Raw genomic sequence first — 12,409 nt, 5'->3', positions numbered from 1 at the left:
TTTACGTTTTCTGTAACGTCTTTCTCACGCTACTATCTTGCAGCTGTAAAAACTCTAAATACGTTGGAAAGTTCATTTTGTGACACTCATGAGTCATTTAATTATTTACATATTCTTGCTTTTATTTTAATACAGCTTAATTGTGAATAAGAGGGTCATATTTTCATTTTGCCTCACAACATTAATCTGACCACTCGCAGCAGATTAAGAACCTAAAATGTGAGTAAGAGGACACTTTCTGGTGCACTGCTGCCAGCACCAGTGTTCTCCGGCTCCATCAACGTAAGACAACAGCAGCCGCTGTGTCACTTCCACCTGATTTATTTTTAAAATCGCAGCGGCCAAACAGAAACGCCAACAGGTAGAACTTCCCCATGTTCACTTCAGGTTGATGCAAATTCACTGATCGAAACTCATTTGACTGCAATGCACCAAAACACACACACACACACACACACACACACACACACACACACACACACACACACACACACACACACAAACAAACATGGTGTGTTGTTTTGAATCATGTGATATAAATGTGTTTATGGTTCGAATGGACAAACCAGTATCTTCACATTTCACTTTGATTAATTGTGATGCGTATTGTTGTATGATGTGTCGTTGTTGCAGGAAGTGTCAAGCTCCATCAATATCGTTGCAGTTCACTCCATCGGCCAGAAGAGGGTAGTGCACATCAAGACTTTCCCGATTTGTCTCAATCACATATGACTGCACGTGTGTGTGAGATGGTTCGTACAAGTGTGTGTCTCATAGACTCTCCTGTTTTGAAGCCACGAATACAGCATTTTGACCATTTTGTCAATTATTGGCAACCAGATGTGACCATATTTTGACTGAAGGGTGGAGCTGTGGTGGACCCGCCATGTTCCCATCCAATCACAAGGTAGACAGGCCCTGTGACTTACCCTGCTTTTGGCGAGGAGCTGAGTATTGTGTGTTTTCACAGGTCACCAAGACTTTAAAAGTGATCAACTTTGAGTAAAATGCAGTGCTCATCCAATCACAGTTGAGGAGGGACGGGACAAATACTACAAAGATGAAGAGTTACAAGAGGACCTTGGACTCAAGATTGTTCCTGATTACAAATTGAACCAACACAAACCGGAGGATCTGTCGTCTCTCCTCCTGTGCTCATGCTTTATTTCTCCTGAAGACAGAACGGACCGGAGGAAGGACTTTCTGCTGACATTTTAAAACTTGAAAGTAGTCACTGAGTCCTTGAAGTAAGGAAATGTTTAGTAATAAGTTTGAATTTGAGTCATTTACTCACCATGACACACGAGAGAAAAACCAATCTGCTAATATCATGGTTTTGTTTTTCGTAAGAACGGATGCAATGAGTGCAGCAGTCTCAGTTATTTATCGGTGCCACCTCCAGTCAGCAGTGTATGTGTCCCTGCTTTGGCAGTCATATTGGATTATCATATTTTTTATGTTTCTAATAATGGTTCCTGTCAGCCCTTGTAAAGTTGGAAGTGTATTGTGTGACTTACATAGGAGGTGTGTGTGTGTGTGTGTGTGTGTGTGTGTGTGTGTGTGTGTGTTTGAGAGGTCATAGCAAAGGGTAGTTTTATCATGTGAACAATATGTATGTGATGTAAAGGTGAAACTAGTGTCATTTCCTTGATCTCTTTAACAGAAGCTGCTTGTCAGTTATTCCAAATGAATGAGGACCATTTGAAAACAGAATAACACGGATTGGGGCTGCACGGTGGTGCAGTGGTTAACACTGTGGCCTCACAGCAAGAAGGTTCCGGGTTCGAGTCGCGGCTCGGGCACGGGATCTTTCTGTGTGGAGTTTGCATGTTCTCCCTGTGCCTGCGTGGGTTCTCTCTGGTACTCCGGCTTCCTCCCACAGTCCAAAGACATGCAATTTGGGGACGAGGCTGATTGGATTCTCTAAATTGACCGTAGGTGTGACTGTGAGTGTGAATGGTTGTTCGTCTCTGTATGTTGGCCCTGCGATGGACTGGCGACCTGTCCAGGGTGAACCCCGCCTCTCGCCTGTAGTTGCTGGGATGGGCTCCAGCCCTCCCGCGACCCTTACTAGTAAGGAATAAGCAGAAGATGACGATGGATGGATGATAACACGGATTGTGGGTGTTACTCCGTTTCAGTGATGATTAGGGACTACAAATTTTATTATTGTTCAAACTTTTTTGGTTAGAAAAAATGTTCCTAAATGTTTTTTTTTCCAGGTACCAAGAAGAGCCACACTTGGTATGATTTTTTTACGCTGTTATCTTTAGATAACAGGATACTAACTATATAATAAGCTTTGTTATCTTGCCATAACAAGATAAATTAGCCCATTATCACAAGATATTATCTATCTTGTGATAAAGGGATAGTAACTGATTATCACATTAGCCCAAGAACAAGCTTTGTTATCTTGTGACAACATATACCGTAACATCCCATCACAGGTGAATCCATCACAGCCCCATATAAACCTTTCTTGGCCGATGTATTTTTTTTTTATTAAAGTGCATTTGATTACAAAAAACACAAAAATGTTGCAAGTTGTTGATTTTACTTTTCAGTTCCGTGCCACGGAGTTTCCTAATCCATCATCCATCCTTTCTACTGATTGTCCTGTTACGGGTCGCGGGGGGGCTGGAGCCTATCCCAGCAGGATAGCGAGAGGCAGACCCTGGACAGGTCACCAGTCCATTGCAGGGCCAAGACATAGAGACAGACAACCATTCACACTCACAGTCACACCTATGGTCAATTTAGAGTATCCAGTTAACCTTGTCCCCAATTGCATGTCTTTGTGGGAGGAAGCCGGGGCTCGAACTCTGAACCTTCTTGCAGTGAGGTGACAGTGCTAACCACTGCACCACCCAGTTTCCAAATATAGACATGCTAACCTAATAAAATCTAGTAAAACTTACTTTTGTATGTTTCTGTACAGTGGTCTTTCCAACTCGAATCAGTTTTACAACATAAAAAAACAAATTCAAACTCTAGGATTTAATCTTCAGGTTGAAATTTGTTATTTAAATGACCGGGCATCTTTCTTGATATTATATCCAGGACAGATAAACTGGAGGATTCAAACTGGATGTAACTGGTTTTAATCCAAATATGATACATATTTAAAACTGACACGCTGTTTCTGTGTGTCACGCAGCAGGGGGGTGGCTCAACCCGCTCAAAAAAAATGTCTGTGTTGTTTCCCTCTTATCCATTCATCATTCATCTTAATTCGAATTTTTGATACAGCGATATTTAATATATGTACACCCATATAGCCTTTAACGGTCAGTGATTTCTGTTCATAAACGAGAGGGCGACATCTCTTTAAACCACACACACACACACACACACACACACACACACACACACCGCGGGGGGCTGCGTGACTGCTCGCCGCTTTGCTCGTCGCCGTTCATGCGCTATTGGCCGCCACCGCAGTGTGGGCGGGACACGACGCTCTGACTCAACTCTGAGTCACCACACGACATGTCTGTCACACAGCATGCTGACGCATTCAAGGGCTGTGGGGATATTAGATATATACGTGTAGAGAAGAAGAACATGTAATGAGGTAAATTAGGAAACGATAGGAGATAAAAAAGGATAAGAGAAGACACTAAATGTGAGACTCGAGGAACGGTTTGTCCTCTTTTAAAGCACTTGTTATTTTACGTCTTTAAACATTTGTACTTAATAAAACGAACCAGAGCTTAACATCTACTAAAAAACTATAACTCATTACCCTGAACCCAACCGCAGTATTAAGGGATGGGGACGAACCATGTGTGGGCAGAGAAATTATAGATTGCTTACATTTCTCAGAGCACGTAAATGCATCAGCAGACTGGCTGTTGTGACGTGACTTCGCATTGGCTGCGATCTATGACATTGAAGAAGCTGGATTGAGCCTGGATGCTACCCGGACCATCAGTCTGCAGCTAAATTAAAGAAAGACATCCCAACAGCAGCGGAAGGAGCCTGCTTGTGCAACAGCATCTTAATCTGTCTCCTTTCAAGCCTGTTCTTCTACTTTAGAGGCGTGCTGGATGGAGCTGCAATAGAAAGTGAGTGTTTTTAACTACCTTTGAACTACTCTGTGATGCTACAGTTGGGTGCAGCTTGTTAAGTAAGGTATCTTCTGCAGGTGGTCACAAACAGAGAAAGGTTGTGTTTGTCTGGCCCGTCTGCATCAGTCCACAACCTCACACGAGGAAAAGAAGGAGAAATCCCGCTGCGCACCAACGTATCGCGCTTGCAACGTGCACCGCCAAACTGCACCGAAAAATAAATTGTTTTAATTCGGCTGGGCGTTTTATTAAAATTATTTCAAATTAAAACAAAACCATGTCATTAAAGTTTACAGAACTGATGTTGTTCTTCAAATCGGCTTGCATGTAACGCGCCAGTTAATTCATGCTTTTGCTAAATCATACATTATCCAAACGGTGGCTGTTCACGATACTTGCGCAAACGACATGATTCATGCGCAGCAATGTTGACTTTATGAATGAAATACTTTTAGGGATAAAACAATTAAGACTATTTCTCACGTGTGAAATTTCATGTCATACTCATTCTGTATACATAAACTACTTTACAAGATAAAAACTTGAAAGCTGTTTGTTTTTTTGTTTTGTTTTTTGTATGTCCTGTTGGAAAAGATTTCCGTTCCAGAGAACAGAACATTTCAATGAGCACGGTGTTCTCTCTTGTCGCTCCAGGGAAAGCAGCACACATTACTGTTGCTGCTGCTGGCTGCATTATATAACCAAGTTTTGTGAGTGAGTGTGTGTAAGCTCTCACACACTCACTGTCTCTGAGTGACAGGCGCATCCTGATCTGCTGCTGCGCTGCTCCAGTGCAAACCAGCGTTCCTAGACCGAATCTGTCACACTAGGGTTACACACTAATGGTTAGCGGTTGTGAGACGTGTGTGAGTCTGTGTCACTGGCTTCAAATTTTACTGAAATATCTCGTCAGCATTGCAAACAGAACTGTAATGTACAAATGAAGGTTATTCACGCGGTATGTAGACATTTAAATAAACATGCAGTTTGTAGGACCAGTGTGAAGGGTCACTTCTTGTTTTTTTTTTTTAATCTTTATTTAGATAAATCTTAGTAGCTTTCTTTCCAAGAAGGGATTTTGGAGGCCTCTTTCTTTCTTAGGGAAACGGTATAATTTTGAATCATATTTGCAAAATATATTTTTTATGAAAAAAGAGCAAACATGCAGGCAGCTTGGTGATGCAGTGGTTAGCACTGTCGCGTCACAGCAAGAGGGTTCTAGGTTCGAGTCCCGGCTCAAGCACGGGATCTTTCTGTATGGAGTTTGCATGTTCTCCCTGTGCCTGCATGGGTTTTATCGTACTCCAGCTTCCCCCCACTGTCCAAAGACATGCAAATAGTGACGAAATTAATCAGATACTCTAAATTGATTGTAGGTGTGGCTGTGAGTGTGAATGGTTGTCTGTCTACATGTGTTGGCCTTGCAATGGACTGTTTACCCATCCAGGGTGAACCCTGCCTCTTGGCCGACGGCAGCTAGGATAGGATCCAGCCCCCCTGTGACCCTTAATAGGTTAATAAGTGGGAGAAAATGGATGGATGGATGGATGGAGTAAATACGCAAACTGGGTGATGAAAATAGCCAATTAGAATAAACTGGACGAACATAGCTGAAACTCACGTAACTGATCAGCTGTTTCAGCCATTATCATTTTCCTGGGTATTCCCAAAATTTTCTTCACAAAAAACATGTTACTGTTTTGTTATGCATGAACAAACACAGTTATAGTCACATTGCTGAACAAGTGAGAAAATGTGTGTTCCCCCTTTGTAGAGTTTATGTGAATTATATGTGATTGAAACATTCACGAATTTTACATGAAATTATCGATGCTGACAAGGTATGTGACCAGTGCAGCACCATCTGTTATCAACACAAGAAGCATGCACTATTTTCACTTTAATTATTTTCCCTCTTTCCTTTGTTTCCCCTCAGTGCGGGGTTATTCACTGTTGAGGTCACTGTGATGGTCAGCCTGCTTCCTTGCAACACTCTGGTCTCTGCTGTAAAACTTTGTAAATGTTAAGTGGCTCCATGGAAGCATCCAACGATAAATGCAGAATGAATGGGGGAAAAAAGTAAAACCTGACTGAAAAACAGAGCAGAACAATATCTGATAGCTTGTTTGGAGAGGATGCATCTTAAACAAGTTATGCTTGTGATCCTTTTGTTTAAAGGTACTGCCGTCCAAGTTGGGATCAGGGGATAATAAAACTCTTGCTTGTTGTTTAATAGTTGTGCTTTTAGGTGCATAGTACTACCACTTTTTGTTCGGTGAGAGCTTACGTTTCACAATATAACTGGGCAACGTAGTGACACGCCTACACTGCAACACAACCTTTGCAGCAGTCGATTTAAAGAAGCCTAAAGGTTTCATTCGAAGCTCATGACTGAAGGGTTTACCCTCTCTGGAATAGCAGATTCTCTAAAACAATGATGTGCCCTCTTTGTATATTTTAATAGCAACCATCTAAAATGGGGCTACACGTCACTGTTTGGGCAGTTCATCCATCAGTCATTTTGTCTGCTTCATGACCATGTAGGCCCGACTTGGCTTGGCCTGAATGAATCAGCTGCTGTCAAATGGCCTCGGGGGCTGCCGGAAGTTTGTCAACGGGATTACACAAGCAATCAGGCTTCTAATTTAGCAGCTAATCCTGATTAAAATGCCATGGTTGTCTGTGTTCCCAGCCCGGGGCTCAGACACCGCAGCCCGTCTGGCAGGCAGAATCCACAGCCACCCAGAGTTCCCTATCTCTGCTGGAATACCAGGAGGATGTACTCAAGATCTACAACAGTATAGAACTGGTCCAGAGAAATTAAAGTTCACCTGTCTGCCAGTGTAGCATGACATTGTTCCTTACTGATGCACTAAGGAATATACTATCATTACCCTTTTGAAGTCATGTAGCTTTTATTTATTAATTTTTATTAAGCCTTTGCTCCCAGTAAGATAAAATTGAAGATAAAGAGCTAAAATTTGTAAGCCAGAATAGCTGTTTCTCCATGTTTCCAATCTTAATGCTAAGGTAAGCTAACAAATAGCAGTAGTAACCTGTGGCTGTTGCAGCTGCTACTACCATGTGTTCTTGATCTGGATGGTAAACTCAGGCATTCTGACCCTTGGTGGACATATATGAATGTCACACATATCATTTCAGAGTTCTACTGTATGGCAGATAAGGGACGAGTGCTGCTGAAAACCTCTAACTGCTGCTTAGCGCTCTGCCTCTTTCTCTGATTTTCTCCATTTGGCGTTCAGTAGAATCTGTCAGTGAGACTGAAGGAGACCAAGAGAGAGGAAGCTCTGTGAACTAAAAATAGACAGAGGGAGAGTGATGATAGCATCACTGCACAATAATCCCTCCTTAGGACTGGTGGTACTGTGCTGCACAATATGGCTCAAACAGGTACCCCCCCCCCCGCCCCTAATGTCCCATATAAGCAGGGTTATCTCATGAACGTCAACCTCTGATCTGCTGCTCTGTTTCTTGGTGTCCAAACGCTTTAATAAGCTTGTTAAAATGGACTTCTGTGCAAAGTGGCATGTTTTAGCCTGGTCTGGACTGTCAAAACTCAGAGTAATCCTTTTAAACCGAGTTGCTTAAGGGAAATGTCTTAGAATATCAGTTTGGTTTAATTGCATTGTTTCCAACAAAACCTTACCTTCCTTCCTTATTTCTTTCATCTTCCCTGGCTAATGGCTGTAAATAATAAAGGATTAGCCATTGTTTTCAATGTATCCTAGTAAATGGGTGCTACCTGCTCCAATGATATAGGGGGCAGTATTGCACCCAAATTTAACATATGCCCAATGCACTCTGAGCCAACAAAGAATCTGTACAATATAATCTAGTCTATCTCTGTCTCGTCTCGAACTAAACAAGTTATTTAGCTATCAATAATAGGTCAATACAACAGCAATTTACAGTCAATGGTAAATAAAAGTAAATATGTTCGTAACGGACAGCAGAGGAAGGATGTGCCAAATTCAAGCAGTGCTCAATCTCCAACTCAGTCCAAGTAATACTGCTAATATGATTCTGTGTCACTACCCTCACAAGAAGCCCTAGTGTATCTTTACAATCCGTTTATACATTTGAGCTCAGTCACTACCGTTTTAGCAACAACGCATTCAGTAACTACAGGCACTAAAGTCACATTACCCCATTTGGAAAGTTTATCCCCAAACGTGACAGTTAAGCTTGTCATTATTCTTACTGATGATGCATTTCACTAAACAGCCAACGTTTGTTGCTTCTTACAATCCAAAAGAAACATAAACTCGATATCTTTTTTACAGTTCTGACAGACTGCAGCCTGCCAGTCAGGGAGTCCAGGAGCAAGTCACAGAGGATGGGAGGCCGGCCAAGTGTGAACAGTTCAAAGAGTTTTGGGGGATGACTGTGTTGAAGAGCTGTAGAGCTGTAGTCTATGAAGAGCATCCTGACGTAGGAGTCTTTGTTTTCCAGGTGTGATAGGGAAATAGTGGAAAGCAGCAGCGATGGCGTCTGTGGTCGTTGATTTATTCCATTAAATGGAGTCATTCAGGCAGGTGGGTGGGCTTCTCTTGGGAAGGGGGACAATGGTTGTGATCTTGTAGCATGAACTAACTAACTACTAACCACTGAGTAACTTGTAGCAGTAGCTCCCACCACCTGGCTCAACTTCTTCATCCTGCCAGCTGCAGCATACCAGAGGCAAAAGTGAGTAAGTATCGGCACGTAGTGGTGGAAAGTATGGGCTGAATAGGAATTTTTAGTATCTCCGCAATATATGGAAACTTTGGCAAGCCACGGAAGCTGTTACTTCTGGACACTCTGTTGATTTGGATAGTTCTTTTTAGTATTTTTCAAGAGTAAAAATTTCTTTTAGCTTTTACAAATTGCACCTGTAAATCTCAAGGTTTAAGTTAGGATTAAAGCAGTCAGGATCAGGTTTACTAAGGCCTGGGTTGTGCAGCCTATCTGGAGAGTACTTGTTGATCAGACTTTGGGGTGGCCATTTTTGAATAATTTCTGACCAGTTCTAACTGCAGAACAGTGTTGTTTTCGTCACGCTGGACAAAAACGAAAATGACGACATCAGACCCCTTTTTTCCATGACGAAAATGAGACTAAGACAAACGTCACCATCGCCCTGTAAAGACTAAAATGTGACGAAATTGTATACATTTTTGTCTGACGAGAACGAGACGAGACTAAATTGTTAGTGGGTGGACGATCAAAGTTTCAAAACATACGTTTTTTTTCCGCCAAGTATAACATGTGTGCAATGTCAATCAAGAGCTCAAACATCAGAATGGAGCCAGTTAAGGCTGTTGGTCCTAATGGTCACGCCCCCATCATCAGTACCCATGCACTAAAAGCCTCTCTCGTGCGCGCACACATGCACACACAGAGACAAGTCTGGGCCTGTCTGCAGCGGACGAGACACACACCATGGCAGCAGCAGCGGTGTCGGGTGGTCGTAAAAAGAGGGATGATTAAAGCATAGCTTTAGTCTATGTTAGGCTCGCCCTGTGATGCATTTTCTTTTTTGTATTAAGCCTTAAGTTTTGTGGTGGTGATGGTGGTGGTGGTGATGGTGGTGGTGGTTACACCTCCCCCGTGGTGCAGAGAGCGCTTCCTAGTGCTACATGCTAAAGCTAGAATGAATGGGGCTGCCAGGGGCCCCGCTAATGTTGGCTCGTTTAAACCAGCCCTTCTATTAATCTAGCATGTTATGAATAAAACCCCTGTCCATTTGTGGATGGGTGGCAAGTGAAATGCTTTGACCCATGTTTGTGGGACTGGGAAACACAGTAGTCTTCAGACCTGCTGCTGTTCCACATCGTAAGCAACACACGTGGATGCTTTAACCAATAATAGCAGCTAAAGCCAATATGTAGGACATATGGTCATTCATATGGAAGTCAAGTGTGCTTTTATTTTTTGTTTAATCATACACATATATCTTTTATTTATAGGTATCTTTGATATTTGACTAAAACCTTTGAGTTTTCGTCGACTAAAACTAGACTAAAACTATCAAGGATAGAAATGACTAAAATGTGACTAAAACTAAGAAGCATTTAGTCCAAAAGACTAAGACTAAAACTAAATCTAAAATGCCTGCCAAAAACAACACTGCTGCAGAAACTGCTATTGGAGACATGCGTGGTGCGTTTCATCAGCAGCAGGGAGTAGGTTCTTAATGAGCTGCACTGGCTTCATTTGTTCTGGCTGTAGACATGTGGTTCTGGCCATACAGCAACATAAGCAGATCTGTTTCTATGGAGATTTTGTCATTTTAGATGCCTGGAAAAACAGTCCTGTCACAAAAAAGTAGAGATGTGTTGTTTGTTGACATGACCAGCATGTTCATCGTGGCTGCTGTCACTTATTACAGGGATTATTGACTTTGCTATACGCTCATGTTACCAGATGTGTTTCGGGCTTTATTCGCAGTTTGTTGCCAAGTGAAACTGAGAACAGAGAAGCAGAGTCCAACTATTTGTTACATCAAAGTAGCTGATAAGTGCACTTTTCCAGACTTAGGTGCTCATAGCTCTAGATATGACATGAATGTGGAGTAACAGCTCTGGACAGACTACCTGTGTTTTCCAGAAGTGATAAAGAGAAGACATTTTCCTGTTTGTGTGACTTGAATTGGTCATGGTGAAAACAAAAGATGACGCAGGATATTTTTTCCCCATATTTGTAGCATTTAAGCCATAATCTAGTAAATGAAGGGTGTGTGTCTGTTTTTATTGGTGTGTGTGTGTGTGTGTGTGTGTGTATGTGTGTGTATGTGTGTGTGTGTCAGCTTTCCTGTATATTGTCAGTGCCTTTACTCTGAATAGCAATGTGTTCACCATCGCCCCACCCCTTCAGGCACTGACCTCCTTTTCAATATTCACACCAGCAGCACCTTCCCATGCTTCCTGCCTCTTATTTTTTTCTGTGTGTGTGTGTGTTTGTGATTTCATGTCACTCAGAAGTATCAGTGGTATTCAACCTTGAAAAAAAAAAATCAAACGTTAAATGTAAATCATTATGAGGTTAAATATAGGGTAATGTGACATTTTACTTCCTGCTTTGTCCTCAGTTGAGTGAGATGTACTCTGTAGGTGTAGCGTGTCTGTCTCACTGCCATACATACATGATAATATAAACTCCAGTCTTTCTTGTCTTGTAAGTCCCTGAACCAGTCAAAAAAAAGTTATTATGAAGTCATAACAATTTAATATGAAGCAAAACTATCAGCATTGTGCCAAGGAATAAAATGTCATTACAATTTTCAGAATACATTTTAGTCAACATTAAAATTAGGCATGAACGTTGCTTCAAAGGTGTCTTGAAAGGTGGACATCTTCTAGTGCATCATCTTCTGCAAATAGAGCTATGATTAAGGTGAATTTGAATGTGTATGTCAAATTATTAAAACTGAGTTATGATTAACATAGAGCACAGCTGTACTGATACAGCCCCGAATTTGTATTTCAGAAATTTATCAGGATAATTTCAATTCTCAAGTGTGTTATTTATGTTATTTTTGACTGTGCAGCTTTGTAGCATGTCTGATTCGAAGATTAGCAACGCCCTCCTCTGCTGTGTGTTTATGGTGCACATCATCATGCACTTACTGTAACATCAGATCCGAATGGCTGTAGCATTCAGGAGAGGCTAGACTAAAGATCAGAGGCACCTATAGAATATACACACACAAACACACGCACACACATGCATTCACACACAAACATGCATGACTGTACACAAACACACGTGAATGGGGGATCAGATGGCAGAAGAGCTGCATTTGCAGAGAAGGCCTCTTCACAAAAAAACTATCAGTAATGGATAGGTTCGCATTCACAGAATAGCTTGATAGATAAGACAGACAGAGAGTACTTCATTCAGTCCAAAGGGAAATTAAAGCTGTAGAGCACCCACTTAACATAAAAAAGAGTGGACTTTAATCGATATTTTTAATGATAATGATGTATCAAATGATAGAGAGGATGATGTTGAGCGTCATGATGAATCTACAGAGAATGAGCAGCAACTCTGCAGCTTCCTCAGCTTCATTGAGCTTGATAGTAAGCTTTTCGACCTTAGATCCGTTCATTTAGGCATGGTTGAACACAACAATCAAACTCAGTTATGGAATAAATCAACCAGACCAAGGTCACTGAGAGAGAGGGGCATGCAAGTTACATGAAAAGACCTGTGAGTCAGAAACAGTGGGGTACCTGGACTTTCACAACTCCTGGTGTGAACAAGCACTCACAATATCAGCTCAAAAGGCAAAGTGTGGTGTTTTCAACTTGCTTAGGAATAAGATGTATGCCTCA

The 12,409-nt window shown here is 41.7% G+C and overlaps 1 protein-coding gene across 1 annotated transcript in view; it reads left to right on the top strand.

Annotated features, from left to right (window-relative positions):
* The first annotated feature begins 3,911 nt into the window (after window positions 1-3,911).
* sertad2b (SERTA domain containing 2b) overlaps window positions 3,912-12,409 on the top strand; it is a 43,800-nt gene continuing 35,302 nt past the window's right edge. The window contains exon 1 of the mRNA XM_086181122.1: window positions 3,912-4,070. The gene's annotated coding sequence lies outside the window, so the exon portion shown is untranslated. The remainder of the gene's footprint in view (window positions 4,071-12,409) is intronic.

Source organism: Aulostomus chinensis, chromosome 16 (assembly GCF_037954235.1).
Source record: "Aulostomus chinensis isolate RoL2024-O1b breed Wild chromosome 16, RoL_Achi_v1.0, whole genome shotgun sequence".
Lineage (NCBI taxonomy): Eukaryota > Metazoa > Chordata > Actinopteri > Syngnathiformes > Aulostomidae > Aulostomus > Aulostomus chinensis.
This window is presented reverse-complemented; position numbering and strand designations above follow the sequence as displayed.